The sequence below is a fragment of the Fukomys damarensis genome, unplaced genomic scaffold, assembly GCF_012274545.1.
Source record: "Fukomys damarensis isolate Sample0158 unplaced genomic scaffold, DMR_v1.0_HiC HiC_scaffold_26, whole genome shotgun sequence".
NCBI classification, from domain to species: Eukaryota; Metazoa; Chordata; class Mammalia; order Rodentia; family Bathyergidae; genus Fukomys; species Fukomys damarensis.
In genome coordinates this window covers 15,106,387-15,126,604 of record NW_022900938.1, presented here as the reverse complement: position 1 = coordinate 15,126,604, position 20,218 = coordinate 15,106,387, and the positions used below count along the sequence as shown (strand labels likewise).

Sequence of the window (20,218 nt, the reverse complement as noted above, 5' to 3'; positions counted from 1 at the left end):
ATAAGTTCATATAAAGGAGAATCAGAATAATTAGTCTCCACTACTAGTAATAGAAAAATTATAGCTGTAAGTTCATGCTTTTTGAAAACTTTATAAAAAAGACAAAACAGGGCTGGAGATTTAGCTCAGCAGTTCGGTGGCCTGCCTTGCAAGCTCAAGGACCAGAGTTCAATCCCCGGTTAAAAAAAAAAAGACAAAACAAACTCATAACAATGCTCACGGCATTAACATTTCATTAACTTGAAATATGGTGTTGGCTGGGCATGGTGGGGTACACCTGGAATCCCAGTATGTGGGAGACTAAGGTAGGAGGATTGCCACAAGTTCAAGGACAGCCTTGACCACATGATGAGTTCAAAACCAGCATGAACTACATAGCAAGATCCTGTTTTAAAAGGAAAAAAATAAATAAACAAGCAAGCGAGCAAGCTGGTACTGCTGCTATTTCTCTAGTCTATATGGTTTCACAGAGATTTAGAGTTGAGGAAATCTATATAAAATAGAAAATATAACCCATCTTTTGTAATCATTTTCTACTTTTTATCTCTTTTGAGTGTCCTAATTTTTACTGCTTGTTTTATATAATTTTTAATACATTGACCACTATATGAATCCTCATCACCCTGTTAACAGAAATCTGGGGAGGAGTGAAACCTACTTTCAGGATTGGAAAAGACTAAAGGAATACTGTATTAAACCACTCATAATGGACTAAACTGTATTCCCCAAGATTCATACATTGACACCCTAACCCTTAGAGTGACCTGTATTTGAAAACACTGCCCTTAAGTGGTTAACAGATGTTATATGATGTCATAGAGTGGGACCCTAATCTGGTAGCCTGCTGTCCTTGGAAGGAAGGTTAAATACATTTCCATGCAGGCACAGAATCGAGGCCATGTGAGGCCCTGGCCAGCAAGTCAGAGAGTCCTCAACAGAAACCAACCCAGACAGCACCCCGATCTTGGACTTCCAGCCTCCTGAAGTGTGAAGAGAAAAATGAGTCAATTTCTGTTGTTTAAGCCACAAGTCTGCGTTATTGTGTTACAGCGGTCCTGGCAGATTGAAACTACCTTTCCTTGTCTTCAGTTTCAGTTTCTTCTTTAACGTTCCTGAGGTTTCATCACTGAGTGACCTATTGGCTTATCCTCATATCGAAGAAAACATGGCAAACAGACACTGGTCATTACCCTTTTATTCACGTCTGTGTTCTAATATTTCTGAATGTGAACACTAAATGATTGCTTAGTTTATGAGTTAGAATGCTGAAGTTATACTGGAAGCCACCCAACTGTATTTGGCAGCAATTCATAAATATAGCAAGAGACATGACAGAGTCTAGGGAGGGAGATAAGACAACTGAGAATTTTGCTTAAGATCCGAAAGCATTCTTTACAATATTTCTCCCATTCCTTGGTCACATCATTAAACCTCTCAAAAGCTCTTAATATTGTCCTCCCATATTTCCACTGGGTCCTCAAATATCTAGTGTTGGAACCAGCACCAGTGCCTTTTTCCGCTTTCAAATCCAGGGTTACCCAACATCGCTATGACTGAAAAGTTACAAGTCAAGACTAAGTGGAGAAATGGACTGGTTTGAAAAGGACATCAGGGCCGGGGATTTAGCTCAGCGGTTCAGTGGCCTGCCTTGCAAGCGCAAAGACCCAAGTTCAATCCCCAGTACCAAAGGGGAAAACCATCAAACCCCAAATAGAGAAGGGAAAAAAAAAAAAAAAAAAAAAAAAGACATCAAAGCTCAGAAGTGACCTAGCAGACGGGGCTTTTGGTTACCCCACAGTGCACCCCCATTCCCCCCCGCCCCGCTAATGCTCCTCCTGGCACAGCCTCCTCCCTGGGCGCTCAAATTCTGACTTAAGGAGCTGTAGAGCAGGTTTTAAGGTCCCATATGGAGAAAGGCAGCCTGGGGCAAAGCATTCCTCTTTCTTCCTATCCCCCACCCTGACAGGATCACACATTGATCTGTGAGTCTCATAAAAGGGCTCTGCAATATGGAAATCAAAAGAGAAGCAAAGTGTTTCCTAGAAGTAACCTTGCCGGATGCTTACATTTCACTTTCCCCTGTATCCTTTTGACCCTAACCACTTTTTAATTAAATCATCTTCAGACATTTAAATTTCTTTTAACAAACACAGTTACCTGAAACGAGAAACAAAGTTCTAAATTTAGAATGTCAAGGATAGGACTAAGTAAAATTATTTGACTGAGTTTCAGATTTTTAATAATTTCTTGCAAAAATAAATATCATTTTAAAAGTGCTTCCACAGCTTTGTTGCTTTTAAATAATTTCTGTCTTTTACTATTTGAAATCGAAAATAATTTCCTAATCATATGTTACTTCTATATCATCATCCATAAACTCTGTGAGACATTTTAAAATTCGGTGGTTAAGAGAACCTTTTAATTTGGAAATATTTATTATCCCAAGTCACTACTAGATTTCTTCTCATATATACGGATCAAGTAAACAAAGGAAAGAAATCCAATTATTTAAAACTATAATCCCTTAACACTGGGATTTTGTTTTAATTATAAAGAGTGTTTCTTATTAAAAGCAAAACAAAGCCTTGTCCTTTAAGGGAAAAACCTAATGTTTCTCTAGTGAACATGCATGCAAGATTTCCCAAAGAATACTTAAACAAATTAATTTTGCTATTATTCAATTTCCCATAATATAATTGACTTTCTAAAAAGAGCATCAAGTAAACAATTATGGCCCCCCCAGCCCATTCAGGGTAGCATACAAGGAACCACACAAAGTTAATGGAAATATATTCCTATTTCTCCCCCACCAACGCCCACAACAAAATCCACTAAACACTAACAGCAAAAAAATATAAGGAGTAGTCGGTATCAAATGAGAATTGTTAAATAGTCTTTTATCTTTTAAATACTTCTCCAGATATGCCCAGGACCAGAAGGCCTTCCCCTGAATGTCTTCCCCATGCATGGCTCCTGTCCGATGCACTGGCTCCTGGAGGAGGGACAGAAGGTCCTAGCTCTGACAAAGTTAATGGCCTGCTCTACAAGATGCATGAAAAGTCACCGGGTGCTTATTTGGTCCTGCTCCAGTTGTGCTGAGGGAAACTAAACCACAACTTGGGGAAATTACAACCCCTTTGCATCTAGCACACCAGTCCACTTAAATGGTTGAAGGTTGGGCCAGAGGGCTGAGGCAAATCTCTCTTTCTCCAGGGACAAAGAAGCCCCTGGTTCTCCTATTTCAGGCCCGAATAAAAAGCTACTTAGGCACCTGGCACAGCCTCACTTGGGTTTTATCTACTAAAGCTTTCAGTGATGTCGTCACTATCAAAGGTAGAGTCTGGGAGCCAAAGACACACAGACGGCAGAAGCAAAAGCTAAACTACCAGAGGCCCAGCACCTAGGGTAACTGGCAAAAAAATCACGGCTCAGTTTCAGCCAAGCGATGGCAAGCAGGGGGACAGAAGGTAGTTCTGATGACATAAGCCACCCAAGGGACAGAAGGGGACCAAGAGCAGCCAGGGTGACCGAGTGAGCACAGAGATGTAAATCATGACATGTTTAGAGTCCCAGGGAAGCTGAGGACTGGGCACAGGAGACAGACAGGAGTGGGAAATAAGAGTCCCCTGTTACTGCATCTAACAACATAGGAACATACAGCAGCTAAGGGCTGTGCCACTCTCCTGTATTTATTCTATTGGGGTTAGGGTTAGTATTAAGTATATAATACAAAATTTCACTGATAATGTCCTCTAATAAGATAAAGGAAGGTGGAAATACTTCACTGCACCAGAAAACACAGAAAAATATTGCTACTCAAAATACATTTTGAATTTTCATTTAATTGATATTCTAGATTGGTCTCAATACCATGAATAAAAAAATAATTTTTCCTCCCTTTGGTATTGGGATTTAACTCAGGACCTTTGCACTGAGCTTTATCACCAGTGCTTTTTCATTTTTAAATTTTGAAACAGGGTCTTACTAAATTGCCCAGGCTAGGTTCAAACCTGTGATCTTCCTGTGTCAGACTCCCAGATTCCAGGTGTGTGCTATTGTACTCAGCTATAATACTTCCTTAGAATAAATAGCAACATTAAAAACATGTAAGAGATATCAAAAAGAATACAGAAGATGGAAAGGAAAGGTCAAACAATGTAAATCCCTAATCATTGCTGTTCTTGATCAAGAGTATGACAAAATGAGTACAAGACCCCATCTCTAATACAATTAATACAATTTTTAACAACTAATACAATTTTTAGTCTACAAATTTCTCTAGTTTCAAGAGCAAAGATTTTATAACCTTACAGAAACTTCACTTCTGTTTTCTTTGCCTACCCTTACACATCCATCAAGAACACTAAGAAAGACTAGCAACTAGCCCAGAATATCAATCAACTAATGACACAACACAACTACTACACATTTTAATTAAGTCCAAGAAATAATTTCTGGTCTAATGGAAGCAATTTGGGGCTTAAAATGTTAGATTCTAAAGGAGCCATTAAAAGAGCATATTTCTATTTTAAGATATCAAAAAAGTTAAAAGTCATGAAAAGGTCTTTTTAAAGTAACATGTACAAGTAGCCTCAATTTCTTTAATTAAGCTGTGAAACCATGGACTCGATTTTGTTAATTAACATCCACAGCATGAAATTCAGAAAAGGAACCTAACCCAGTGAGATTTGTAGATTCACATTTTAAAAGTGACTAACTCCTCAAAATCTAAAAAAGAAACAGTAGATACCACCACAAAGCTAGCAGATGTTTCTTGGGGTCATTTGTACAAAAACACAAGCATATGTTAAAGAAATCTGACACTATCATGGAATCAGTCGGTGTCTAAAATAATAGCAGTGCCTTATGGCAATATGGTTAATATCCGTATCAAATGCACACATTATGCCACAATGCTATGAGCAGACAAAAGAGCATCACTAGAGGCCACAATGACCAGTGCTTTCACTAAGATGAAAATACAAAATCAGAAGGCTATGTCCAGAGAAAAATATTGTGCGACAGTAAATCGTACATGATAGGCAATTTGAATTTGCAGAGGTTGCATTTAACTGATCTCACCGAGACTGTTGTAAAGGAGGTACACTAACCAAGCATCTCAAACTTTTTAGAGACTACTGATAGTAGTCTCTACTGTTTCCCCAAGAACAATCACAAAGATAATAGTTATTCTCAAAGTCACCTACAGGGCACTGTTAGTTCAGGAAAAATTCCTTGCTTCACATCAATGGTTTCATCCTTGTCTCCTGCGTTTACTAGTTGAGCAATATCTTAATGCAAAGCAGAACATAATGCATACTTTATCACCTGTAAATCTCAGGAGGCTGAGATCTTCTACAGTATTTCCTTGGAACTAATCACAGCACCCAAAGGAAAATAATGTACACAACGGATGTTAATTGAATGTCATTGTCTGAAGGTCTTGGAAAAGTCAAGGCCAAAAGGCATTCCCAAGCTTGCTGCACTAATTGTTGAGGCTCATGCTATAAACTTAGGACTTTAATGTTATTTTCCACAAAAAACTGGGTGCAAGAATTGGCGTGTACCTAAGCATGTACTCAAGTACCAAGAAGAGGTCAGAAAAAAAAAATCAAGCCCACTCATAAGATATTTACTTGTTTCCAAGATATTTCAGGTAACAGTAGGTTTGATCTTCCCACTTTTTAAAAAAGCTTACTATACATATTTAGATATTTAAATGTAAGTAGGCTATGACTTTTAAAATATAGCACATCCACCAAGATTTTAACTTTAGTAAATTTTTATCTGTATTATGAAAACCACAACAAGACATACACTATCACCCCTTTTTACTTTCAAAACATGAAAACATACTTAAAATGTGAGAAAACCAATATATGCTCACAGCTGTTCAAATGTATTGATCGGATTCCTCCTGCACAGATGGACACGAAAAAGTGCTTTGAATTTTGTGTTTATGTCATTAAGTAAACTTAGAAACTTAATTTTGGGTAAATAGTAATTATTGGCATTAGACAAAAAAATATGAACAGATTTTAAGTAAATAAACTCTTCTAAGTTTAAAATGGTAGGGCTGGGGATTTAGCTCAGTGGTGCTGCCACCTGCCTCCCAAGTACAAGAACCCAAGTTCAAATCCCACTACCAAAAAATAAATACATAAATAATAATAATAAATTTATTTTCTACATATAATAGCTGACATATTTACAAATGACTATGTGACAGACTTCTTTTCAATAATACCTAAATACTAAAAATGTACAAAAATCTTAACTATTTACCATTTAATATTTTCTGAAAATAGAAAGCTTTAAATGATTTATTATTATATTATTATTTTGGTACCGGAGATCAAACTCGGGCTCTCACACTTGCGAGGCAGGCACCAGAACCACTGAGCTAAATCCCTGGCCCAATTATGCTCATTTTTAAGCTGCTTTTTCATAAGAAACAGGAAGCAGCAGGAGAAAGCGTGAGGATCATTAAAAACACAGATATTAGTCTTGGAGTTCAATTTATCACCCTTCAGGAACTAACTCTTCAGATTACGCATTTTCAAGGTCTGTCCCTCCTGATGGGCGTCTTGCTAGTTGCAGACACATTTGATGCCAAGGCTTGGTGTGGGATCCATTTCAAGGAAGATGCTTCTTATTGCTGATTTGAGAATTTCCACGGGGTTTACTACTCATCCTATTCCTCTGACGGAAAAATATATCACTATGTCTTCTTTTTTCTTCAGGTGCTACACTCTTCAAATTCTGTCTTTAAGGGCCAGGGATTTAGCTCAGTGTTTCCACCGCCTACCTCACAAGCACAAGGTCCAGAGTACATTTGATGCCCAGTACCAAAATAAATAAGTAAATAAAACCCATCTTTAACAATATCCCTTCCATCCACCCTCACCTCTCCATTCTACCTACTACAGCAAACCCCCTCATGATCTCCTGGTATATGGCTGGCACTGGACTCCTTACTGTGAAGTCCACTAACAGGGATGCAGAATAAGCTTTCTAAATCCCAAGTCATTTAATATAAAAGAAATCACCTGTTTTTTTAATTAATACTCACTTTTTTTCATCTTATTTATTCAACTCTCAGGTTGAGACAACTTCCTAGCATGGTACTGAAAGCCCTGCATGTACTACTGATAAATCACAAACCACAGCTCTCCCGACCAACATAGCAAGACAAAGCATGCTCACCTTGGTTGCTTGTTGACTTTTTTGTTTTCAAAATATGACTCTTAGAACTGCTTCCTTCCCCCTTGACCAGTGCTGCTAACTCTGAATCAGAATTCAGAGCCCATATTCAAATTCACCCCCACACTTCTCTGTTGCTCTTTCTGACATCCATCCCCTTCTGCCCACTTAATAGAATTTTTTCCATTTTGGTTATTTTTCCAGTTATTTATAATACACTTTAAATGATACTTCAATTGTATAAGACGTAGATCACACAGTTACGCTTTTGCTGATGCATCTTCCTGAGAATTGAATACCTTCAGGTAGAAACTGTCAAAGTGGTTAACATTATCCCTAGTATCTACCAGAGACTCCAACACCCAACAGGCAATTCTTAAATGTCAGGAGAAAGAAACTGAAAATACAAACAATTTAATAAGAAAAACACAAAACTATGCTGTGACACTATTTCTCTTCTGATTTTGAAAAGTTGGACAGCATACTATTTTGAGGAAACTCTCAAGACACAGACTCCCTTAACACAATGAAGATAGTAAAACAGCACAATCCTCTGGAGGGTATTTGGTACTATACAGGCATTTATCTTTGATTCAATAATTCCTTCTCTAGGAATCTATCGCAAAATCACATGCAGAGAAAAGCAGAAGGAGATGTGGTCCTTCTGCTACTTATGTCACTGTCTGCAATGGCAGAAATGACCAGAACAACCCAAACGCTTCAAGAAGGAGCCTCTTCAGTAAGCGATTGTGTTTATTGCACACTGGATTGTCACACAGACATAAAAGGGCACAGAGAATCACTACGCAGCGCTATGGAGTGATCGTTCAGGGAAACTGTTAATAGGAAAAGACGTCGAGATGGCAGGACAATGTATGCTGCCATATATTTAGGAGGGCAGGGTAATAAAAACATACTTTTTCAACATTTGCTTGTATTTTAAAAATTAAATAAAAACTTGAAAAATCAAATCACCTTACCTATTACAGGAAAGAAGAAAAAGGCTGAAGGGACATAGATAAAAGTTAGACATAGATAAAAGAATGCAGTTGAGATTTATTCAAATGTTTAGATTTGTCGTGGACCCATATAAATATTTTTCATAATTACATAACAAAATTGGATTTTATGAAAGAAATGTCTAAAAATCAAAAACAAAATGAAATGATTTGGTGTATCACGTTGAAGGTATTTAACCTCAGTGAGGAATTATTCCAAACACCTTAAAACACAGTATTTTGACAATACCCCCCAGTAACATATACTCTATGAATAACAACCATAAACTTGCAGTCTATCTTGATTTTCTGTAACTATACTGTTGACAGTTGCCTTGGTGTTATAATTCCACTCTGTATCTACATATGTAACGCAAGATTATTAAATAATGATCCTCCTGTATTTAGAAATCAGGATTTTACAATTGGAAGAAAGGACTCAATTAAAAAAAATGTTTTAGTTCTGAATTGAATTCAAAGTATCAGCCCTATGCTATGATGTATTTTTCTTTAAAAGAAAAACAAGACCACACCCAAAATGCTTCTGAATTTTGATCCCTGAAAAACCTAGACAATAAGGGCCAGTTGCGAGAGGCACGCTTAGTGCTCAAACCGTGGTTTCTCAATGCCTCTGGTCAAGAAAGAACTGGTGAAAAGGTTGACTGTGCATGAAATGCTCCCTGTGAACATGGAATATTTTACCATCGAAGAGAGCGATCAGAGCCACTGAGGGGATGACAAAAGGACCTAGAAACTAAGTTCAAGGGGTCCCCGTTCTACTAAAACTCCAAACTGGGACAAATTTGAAAACCAGTAATACTCCTCTTTGCAGTGAGCTGAAACCGTTTATTTAATATGTTTCAATTCCTGAATTCATAATGACAATGTACCCCAGGGATCACTCTGGCTGCCGGAATCCCCACTTTCAAGGAGGAATTTGCCATTCTGCCACTAGAACAGTAACATCCTCCAGCCCCTGGCACCCTCAAGACACACCCCTCCAACACTGGTCATCCATCCCAGGGGACACCCAGCTCAGGACTGAACACAGCTGAGGTCTGGCCATTTCTGACCAAGGCAAGATCTCGAATGCGCAGTCATTTCTCCAAGCTCGGAAAGGTAAGCAAAGATTTAGATCTGCACTGTGGCCTGAGGCTCTTCCTTCCTCACTGGGAATTCTCAGACTCAAGGGGTGGCAGGATTCTGCCTACCCAATCTGCTTCCCCAGTAAATGCTTATGGGAAAACTCCATGCCTAACAACCGAGGTTGTTCAAAAAAATAAATACAAGAGGGGAAGGCAGCTGTGTGTTAGAAGGCTTAAAAGACATAGCAACCAACTACAACAAAGACCTCATTTCATTATTAACTTTGTACAGAGAAACTATCAGGGGAATCCAAACAGTAACTAAATATTTAAAGATATAAAGGATTATATAAATTGTGAGAATGGTATTGTGATTAAATTTTTTAATCCTTATCTCCTAGAGACACATGCTGATATGTTCATAGATGAAATTATATTCTTAATAATGGCTTTTAATAATTTCAGAGAAAGAAGAGATATAGGTAGGGAATAGATAAATACTGGGGCATGTTTGATGGCTTCCATAAAATAAATTTGTTAAAAACTCCCAATCATCTCTCTCATTTACTTCATCAACTCAAATTGGAAGTGGCTAGAGAAATGGAATAATCTATGCCTGGTGGAACTGTGCCAAAGGCCGAAATAAATCAGACGACATTATTTTATAGGTTTCTGATCTGGGCTTAGAGACCATGCTGTTGCACTGTCACTGTTTGGGATGCCACACAGTCCCGAGGCCATCAGGGAGACTCCTGCTTGCCTGAGAAACTGCACACCCTAACGGGTCCCAGGCAGGTGCTCTGGTCAGACTGCACAGTTCAGAATTCCAGCAAGTCCATTATGACTGTGGCCGTGGGCAAGTTGCTTAACACCTCTGGGCTTTCATGATAAAAATCCCATCCGGGCTACAGTCTTGTTGGGAGGAGAAATGAGACACTTAGCACAGGACCTGGCAGAGTAAACACAAATATGAGTTCACTGTTTCAGTCAGGCACCGGGCACTGTTGTCTGCAGCAATGGTAGTTTGCACAGCACCTTTTCGGATGAGAATCCTGGAATGTTCACAGGAATTCCCTTGCGCCAGCTGGTGCATTATTTTATCCCTAGGTTTACCAGAAGTCCATAGCACCATGCCAATGCTTAAAATAGGGGGGAAACTTACAATTTTCTTTTTTTCTCTTTTTTAGTATGTCTACCTGCTTACCTGCCCATGTACCTCCAGATCCAATTATTACACAGGATCCTCCGCTTCTGGTCCACATGCTAAAAGTTAGCACATGGTTTAATGTCCTGCCACTCCATTCCCTTCTGTTCTTCTTCTTTTACTTCCCTCACTATGTACAGATTTTGCAAAACATGAGGGCATACAAAGGGGCATGGCTGGTAAAGAGGTTTTTCGCTTGGCTTACCACAAGCACACACACATGTGCACACATGCACGCAGAACTCACATTCAGAATATATAACCTCATTTCCGGCCGAGTACTACTAAAATCAGAGCAGGTCTTGGGTCTGTTGTCAGGGCCTGAAGAAGAATCCAATAACCTCTTTGAGAAAGGTTAGCAGAAGTGTAATAATAAGCAATAAGGTTCTACTGAGTATTCTAAAGCTGAAATCACAGACTTGCCATGACTTGTATCTACATTCCTGGTCTTTTAAACAAGGCTGATCCTCTTTCCCAAATTATATAGAGCACAGAAATGCAGAAGGTAAGCAAAAGTATTCTCCTGCATACTCAATGGCTCTGTGTTCAGTATATACTGCCTTGGCTCTTTTATCCTTTAGCTTTGCCAAGTTCCTGTTTCTGCAACTCACTTTAGGATCTCCTGCTTTGGACAGTCCCAAGAGGATCCGGACCTTGGCCCAGCCCATCTGATCACTGGCATGTCCCTTGGTATGTCCCTCTTGTAGTGGGACACTTCTGTGCCAGTTCCAGCCCCTCAGCCTCCCGGGTGACAGGAAGAGGGGAGAGACAAGGGGCATAGTAACACAGATGTTTCCAAAATTTCTTGGCTTCTGATGGTACCATGTGGTCGTGGCATATTCAGAAATAACAGAGGACACCACCTAGGCCAGGGACCACTTCAAATATGCTATTCTTGTGATAATCAAAGTATGCTTGCCAGATTTCAGTTCAAACAATAAATCATAAATATGAGCAACAAAATGATTTGCATACACAAAGACTTCAACTTTACTACCAGCCAATTAATGCACAAATAATGCAGGCTCTTTAATATCTACCCACTTCAAAGGGATTTGTCACAAAGGTATCCCTGAACTCACTTATTTACCTATTAATAGACTGCTCAGACTGTACAACTATATCAGTTCTATATAGAGTTAACCCTTTAAAATGATAAGCTTCCCTTCTGTTTCGTAGAAGTGAAAAAAGTAAAACCAAAGCCTGGAAAGGGAGGAATATAAATTGTTTGTTCGCTTCTCTGCAGTGTGAGCCTCACACAGCTGGCAAGTGCTCTAACCACCGAATGACACTCCCTAGTCCAGAAATAAACTTAAAAAAAAAATCTCTCCATGGGTTATAACTATTACCAAAGGCAGCTTCCACTAGCCAAATTAATTAAAACTAAATAGAATTAAAAGTTCGGTTCTTCAGATGCACTAGCCTTGTTTCTCATGCTCAACAGGCACAGTTAGCTGTTGGCAGCGATGCAGGCTGCTTCAGGAACACAGCATTCCACCCCTGCAGGCAGGCTTCCCGGCAGCAGAGGAGTCACTCTGAATTGGCTCTTCTGTGAGGACTCACCTACCTCCCCAGACTCTAGAATATTTGAAAGCACTGCTATGGCAAATGGACCTGCCAGACATTCAGAAACTTAGCAGATAGCACACGCAGTTTCTAGACCACCTTGAATCTGCACACCCTCTTTAAAAAATTCTTCCTGACAGCTCTGGAACAGGCTGGGTTTTTAAAAGAGGCACTTTCATATTAACTAGTGTAGACTGTTGAATCAAAGCATCATGTCTCATGGAGTAATTAGCCCTTTAATAATTCACAGGATAATAGGTCATTTTGGGGGTTAACCCCTGCTTCCATTATTTCTGACCACGGGGTCCACCGACAGATGTCTCACTTTGGGTGTACACAACAGAGCGCCGGGTATCTGTTTCACGTACATCTGTTCCCAAACAGCTTGGACAGATTAATACTTAGAATATACCCTGCTTTGCTAAGTCGCACATAATCACACATTCTTATTGTTTTAAAATTGTATTTTTTCACATTTTTCTCTATTACTTTTCACATTGCTAAGTTTTCAGTAAGTAGATGGTTGTATAAAGTTAGAATTCAATAAGTTAATTTTGATTCTCTTGCAATGGTAGGAAACTTTTAAGACCTTATTTTGAAACCAAACTTTCCTAGATTTTCTGGGTACCACCTTAATTCAGCTAAGCTCAGGGTTGTAAGAAAAGGCTTTATTGTTTTGGAAAATAAATTCCTATCATGAAATTGTACAACCTGAGGTAAGTATATGAAAGAGTTGTAAATCATATTATCTGAAATATTTGTTTGATTTTCTAAATTATTTGAAACAATATTCTAATGTGCAAATATATAACATTGTTGTTCAGAAGTTTGAAAGAGACTTCAAGATTAAATAGAAAAAAATGGGCATGGTGGCACATGCCTATAATCCCAGCACTTGGGAGGCTGAGGCAGGAGGATCACCTTGAGTTCGAGACCAGACTGAGCTACATAGTGAGTTCCAGGTCAGTCTCAACTACATAGTGAGTCTAGTGTCTCAAAAAAACAAACAAAAAAGATTATATAGAAAAAAGGATGAGCTATTGGTTTTGTCTACCATGAAAAATCTAATTACAACCAGCCTTGACCAACTCCTTTCCAGGAAATGGTTTCTTCTCTTCTCTTCTAAAGTCAAGAGCTGGGAAGAAATGATTCCCTACATCCCATCAGTGTGCCCTGAAGCTCAGGAAAGGAATCAAAGGGCCTGAATCTCCCATGTGCTTCTTTCTGATGAGAAATTCACTCATTCCACAAAGCCCCCACTGTAAAATACAACACCCTGCATGCACATCCGAAGCTTGACCCCACTGACCACTCAAACCTGATTCAGATTTCTTTCATTTGACAAAAGGCCCATATCTTTTCTTTAAAATGCAACTTCACAGGTGGTCAGAATGGATAGTACTTAGAGATAATAGAAATCCCTCAGTTAGCTGAATAAGGTGCTACAGGGGTTAACGGACTTGCTCGAATCAGTCACACATCTTATTTTGCAAAGACCAGCTCTCAGGGCCTGGGGTGCCACCCCTGAATTCTGTCCCACACCTCAGACAAGAGCAGATCATAGACAGGTGCAGGAGGTAGGCTACTGGAGACACTGATCTATGGTGCCTTTCTATCCTTCCCAGAACTGTCCTTTAGGAAATGGTGACTTCAATTTGGTAATTGCATTAATAGTCAGCATCATTTGTAATGAAAACAGAATATCTGCAATCTTACACAGCAATGGTGAGAACTACTAACATTTGGTCTCAGAAGATCCTGCGGCATAAAAATGCATACAATGCCTATCAGTCCCTCTGGGCACTCATTTTAGTGGACTGAAGAAACATGAAGATGATAATGTTTCCAATAGGAGATGGCACTGTGAGCCTCTGACATCTGTCACAGAGACCCCTAAATGGATCATTCTTAAATGTACTGAGAGTTTAGTATTGTCCAATCCCACCTGTCAGTATGCTCTCCTATCACTATTGCTTTATGGGCAACAAATCAAAACATACCCAGTCACACAAGACAGTACAGTATTCTGCTTTGGAATGAATAAAACTGCTGGTATCTTCTGCATCAGTACAACATTTCAAATAACACCTTAGCACTTAGTAAACACATGTTCCTAGGAGTTTCTCCTTGGTTGCCATTGAAAACCATGCAATAGGTGACTGGTGACCTTTGAAAGTTCAGGACTCTGAAAATGCCTGACTCTTTAATGGCACAAGCACAGCGTGAGATGTGCCAACTACCAGCGGCCCTGCCTGCGCCCCTGCCGGAGCCTGAACTTGACCCCCTTTGCCATGGGAGAATACAGGACCTGGGTTTGTCTGACTTTTCACAACAGACCTCAAACCCCTTGCCTGATCCCTCATTTCTTCAGGATTTTCCCCCTCCTAGGTCATAAGCAGCTTGCTTGACAACTACTGGATATTAACATTGAACTCATTGGTGAGTACTCAAGTAAAATGACCACAGTTGGAGAGTCTAATTGGAGAGATCATCAGGCATCCACAGGCAATAAAAATGACACTTTTCAGAACCACCAATGCCTTTTAGTAAATAGTAGCTGTGCCTGCTCTACCTACATCCTGCTCAGGGGCTTCTATCCTGTGGCCAGATGAAATGGGACTTTCCTTCCACGCTCCTTCACCGTGGAGAAATAGGCCAACTCCTACAGTACACATCCTGGAATAACGCAAAGTTTGAAAAGACATAGAATGAGCTTAATATAATGGAGGAAAAAGTTTCATACAATGTCTCAGTGTATGAGGTTCAATTATGCCTAAAGGGAAAGAAAAAAAAATATAATGACTCTTCATTAGTTTTAATGAATGCAAACATGTGAGCACAAACGAAGCCAATTCCCTGTAGCTGGAACAGTGAGGAAAAGATAGTACGTGGAGAACTATTTTTGTAATCGTTTCTATCACAGGGTGGTAAAATATGAGGAAATGTAAGAACACATTTTCAAGAGGGGGCAGGAGGGAAGAGATAGTTCTCCTGTAGGTAAGGAGGAATTGGCATTAGGGAGTAATACAGTAACCAAGCTACAATAGCCTAAACTGCAGTCCAAGCAAATGAGTCACATTCTTCTTGTTCAACAAATACTGGTCATTTAAGTGCCTAGCAGTAAACAGAATAGATATTCAGAACATCTTCTCTTCCGCCATCGAGGTCCAGGATCCATCTCCTTCCCTCTCCCCCGTTCCTTGCCCTGGGAAGTCACATTCTGTGGGTGACATCACACAGTCCTCCTCCCCTCCACCTCCCAGGTAGCTCTGTACTGTGGTGTGGGACAGGCAAGGCAGCTTGGGCGTCTCAGTCTCTACATTCCTCCGAAGATACTGAGAAATCAGCCAAGCTGGGGCAAAGGCCACGGCTCCTGTTTAGTCATCTTTTTCTTATACTCTTTTGAAATCCAGGCTCAGGCACTTGCTGCCTTACTTTGCCATTTGGGGCTTAAGAACGGTATCACCTGCCCATTTGTTACAAGTCCCAAGAGTCCTTGCCTATCCTTATATCCTGCCCACACTTCTGTAAATATAGTAGTTCCCCGCTCCCTTTGTCCAATGATGATGTATTCCGGACCCCTGGCAAGTACCTGAAACTGCAGATAGTCCTGCTGATAAACAAGCACTGTGATTCCACGACAGGGGATCCTATAACCAAAACGGCAGCTAAGTGACTGTTGGCAGATCGTATTTACCACGTGGACACAGTGGGCAAAGGAATGATTCGTGTCCTGGGTGAGATGGAGCAAGTTGATACAAGATTTCATACTACTCCAAATGGCACAATACATCTTTGAGTTGTTTACTTCTGGAACTTTCCATTTAATAGAAGCCATGGAAAGTGAAACCTCAGATTCCGAAGAGGGCTACTATACTCCTTAAAAATGCTACTCAAGTTACCCTAATGTGAATGCATCATTTATTTCCTATTAGAACAATCAATAATATAATAGACAAAAATCCCTGCCCTCATGAAGTAGGTGGTGATCTGGGAGACATTAGAAATTATACAGTATATGAGAAGATAAATGTGATTGAAGAATATAGGCAGTAAAAGGAGCCAGAAAGCATACAGAAGGGAATTTTAAATAGGTGATAAGGGAAAGCCTTACTAAGAAGTTAATGTTTTAGCACAACCTCAAAGGAGGTGAAGGAATAGGCCAAATGAGAGCTCATGAAGGCCTGACTTGGGGCATGGTTGGTGGGACAAGGATTTGAGAAATATTCAGCAAACAGAGGAAAGAGAATTGGTTGTTGATTAAAGTAATAAAGGACACTGAGGTTGGAGTTGTTATCAGAATACTGGCTTAGATAACACATTCCATTAGTTTCCTAAATAGTCCACATATTAAGCTAAAAGATTCACTATTTATTTATTCAATTCTATGATCCATGAAAGATAAGCTACAAGAAATTCTAGCTTTCACCTTAATTACTGCACCACAATTTACCCACACATAAAAAGCAAAGTTAACTGTACTGACAACTGACACTGAATAACTACCGAGTCTCATAATCATAATAGGAAACACAAGACCAAGAATTATCCGAGAGAACAAGAAAAGTTGCTTTTCTTGTAGACATAGCAAACTTGTGACACTCCAGAAGGTAGATGGGAACTGAGGGAGGTGATACTTCAGAAAAAATCCTGGATAAGTGATACAGACCAGACTCTGTGGGAAGGCCAAATCAGACAAGTAGACAGAACGAAGTTCCACGGGAAAATAAAAGTTTGATGCTCTGATGTCACAAAAACTGCCACCATAATGAAAGGAGCTGAAGTAAAGACAAGTGAAAGAGTAATCCAAAAAGGTTAAGGCTGAAATTACCCATTCCATTGGGCAACTGGAAAACTGCTGGTAACCTTTGTCTAAGCAGTTGAAGCAGAGAAAAGGAAGAAAGTTAAGTTCTCAGGCAGTTAAGGAGTAAATCAGGAGTGAACTAAGCCATAGTGAAACATTTTCCGGGAGCTTATTGGACAGAGCAGGAAAGGAGGCGGAGGAGCACCTGCAGAGAGGAACTCAGAGATCAAGGCAGGTCATGGGAAGAGTGGGGGGTCCTGAACCTCTCACTCCGCTCAAGAAAAAGAGCTGGCTGAGAAAGAAACCTAAGAAAGATAAGACCAAGTCCTACCCCTGGCTGAAGAGATGGGCTGGGCTGGCCTTGAAGAGAGAAGACAAACATCCATGCCATGGCCATGGTGGAGGCAGATAAAGAGGAATGAAGGCAAAGTCAGAAGTCAAACAGAGCTCAGGAAAGACCATCACCAATGGTGGGACTTGGGACAAAGAGGAACAGTGCGAACCAGACAACAGAGGTCTAAATAAATCCAGAAGAAAAGGGAGGGCAGGTATGCCTTGTACTTTGTACTCGAGAAAACCTGAACTCCTCACCCTTGTCTTCAGGCCTATTTGCCTGTGAAATACTCTCCTCCTGCTATGTTCTGACAGATGCCACCCAACTGCCAGTCACTATTCCCAAACAACGGCTTCCCATATTCCCTTAGCCTGGAATTTTCCTTTCATTCCCATCACACCTTCAATGGACTGCCCGCCTCCCCCATTCAAATCCAGACAGAATCTCCAAACAGGATCATAAATGGAAGTAAAGTCTTTGTGGATGCTACTAAGTTAAAGATTTTTAAATGAGATAATCCTGGATTTAGGGTTCACCATGCATCCACTGAGTGCTGTCCTTGAGAGGAGAGGACGCAGAGACAGAAGGGAAGGCCATGTGATCACACGAACACTGGGGTTGTGCTGGCTCACGCTAAGGGATGAAGGAGACATGCAGCTAACCAGGCAAGGAAACTTCTCTCCCAGAGCCTCCGGGGATCTTAGAACTCAGGGCCTCTCACACGCTAGGCAAGGCCTATGCCACTCCACCCAGCCATATCCCAGTCCCCTACTGACATCTTGATTTCCTCCTTCTGGCTTCCAGAAGGGTAAAAGAATGGGTTTTTTGTTTTCATCTACCAAATTCATGGTAATTTGATGCCACAACCCTAGGCAACTAAGACAACACCATAACCCCTCATAAAATACTATTTAATTCAACTATTCTAGGCTTTTTCTTACAATTTTAAACTTTTTGCAAGAATTAAAATAGAAAATTGATCCTCTGTGACAACACTCCTAACAAGAACAGATTCCATTCTATCAACATCCTCAATCTTCAAAGGCACACCCTATATCTTATGGATCTTTGTATCACTTCACAAAATATGTATCAGCTACTACTGTTTGATGAATGACTGTCTGATAACATATTATTGGGAGCCCCAAATCTGTCCTCAAAGGTAAAATTTCCTTGAAGGCAAAGGTCAGGTCCTCATTGTACCTATTCACAGCATCTAGCAAAATATCTTAGCAATAAGCACCAAAATATTTGTTAACAACTGCTAACTAGAATAATATCCTCATTGACTACATATGATATACTAAACTAAAATATTTCTTTTGTTTAAAAAAATACCAAAAGTATTTGTATGCAGCTCCCCATACAAACCACCCTCCTGGAGAGAAAGTTAACCATCCTGGAACCTCCTGATGAGAACCACAATTGCTATGGTTCCGTTCATTGATCCTGCTAAGGAGACCATCCATTAGTTGCAGTTTTGGCCCCGAAAGCTCCATAAAACACATTAGCATCTTTGCTGATGACTCAAGATGGAAAACTAGATAAAGACCAATGGTCTTCTATTTCATCACTGAAAACTAAAGTCTCATGAGGTTTAAAACTGGGCGGTTCAGCAAACATTTCATATGTAAGAGCTCACAAGGCTGGGCCCATCTCCGCTTTCTCAGGACAGCCAGTGGCCTGCCAACTAGCAATGGGGCTCCGTCTCCTCCACACACCACCATGCCGTGCCCTCTCAAGTTCTGTCACTTTGGTACACTTGCATTACAGTTCCATTCTCTGACCTGATTTCATTGGTTTTTGCCACTTGCCTCTAAGCAAATTCAGTATCAAGTAGTATTTCTTCTACAGTATATCTTAACACAGCTTTCTTTTTTCCCATTCATTCTAAGTAAAAACACCTCTTAGTTTCTTCTATAAATAGAAGTTTTTACTCAGGTTCCAGGCTTCTTTGGCTCCAATTTTAGAGGCCCCACCTGATTCAAATACCAGGTTCTCATTACAAAGAAAAAAATGTTACACTCGCACGAAGGAAAAGAAAACCTTTAGGGAAAAAATAAGCAAGTAATCAGTACTTGTAATCTTTAGAGTTATTGAACTGTCAAGATGTCTTAAAATTCTATTACCAGTAAGTGCTAATTAAACTTACTTGTCCTCACTCACCGCTCAATATAAAAGTGTTTGTTTTTTCATGTCAGGATTTGTTCTTTTTGTGTGTGTGTGTGTGTGTGTGTGTGTGTGTGTGAAGCCCCCCCATTAGATGTTTCATTCTAATTCTACAGAATTTCAGCTGCATCATAGGTTAAATTGATTTTTCTGGGTCAAAGTTTATCATAAACTTGTACATTCCATAACTCAAGTGGACTTAACGACCTATAGAATAATTCTATATCCTCCCAGCTGGCTTTTTAACTTCACAAGATTAAAGAGAATCCACCTGAAAAGCAATTAAATCCCAAGATAGCTTTATAGGTAGAACATGCGTAATTCACCACATGGTTTCATTTTGTTAAGGCTTTTGAAGAGGAAACTTTAAAACAGTGACGTTTTCTATTCTGTAACAAACAGCAACCTGTGTCGTGTTTTCCAAGGGAGAAGACATTTTACTTTTAATCTCATGTAAACTTGCGTTTATATAGGACAGCATCACATTCCAGAGTTTTCTACTGAGTCATCGCTAGATTGACAAATATTTCTATTGTAATGTACAACATAGCACTTCCTAAGTGAAATTTTAAGTTAAGGAACGACAAATTCAAACAATCACAACCGTCAAGCGATGGACTGGGCCCAAAGAGAGGGGTGTGATTTGGAGGAAATGCAGAGACCTTGCGAGGCTGGGACTCAGGGACCCACAGTCAGTAAGATGAGAGCTCGTTCAGACCCCGGGCAGCCAGGGCATACCCTGCCAAGTTGGACTGAAACTTCTCGGACCCGAGGGGCACAGAGGGCGGCCCTCCGGCGTCTGCCCGCCCCCCACCCCCCACCCCGGAGCTCACACCTTCCTCCGAGGGGCCCGGG

At 40.1% G+C, this 20,218-nt stretch overlaps 1 protein-coding gene across 1 annotated transcript in view; it reads right to left on the bottom strand.

Moving 5' to 3' along the window:
* Positions 1 to 20,218, bottom strand: part of Cerkl (ceramide kinase like) — a 103,499-nt gene that overhangs the window by 81,828 nt on the left and 1,453 nt on the right. The gene's annotated exons all lie outside the window — the stretch shown is intronic.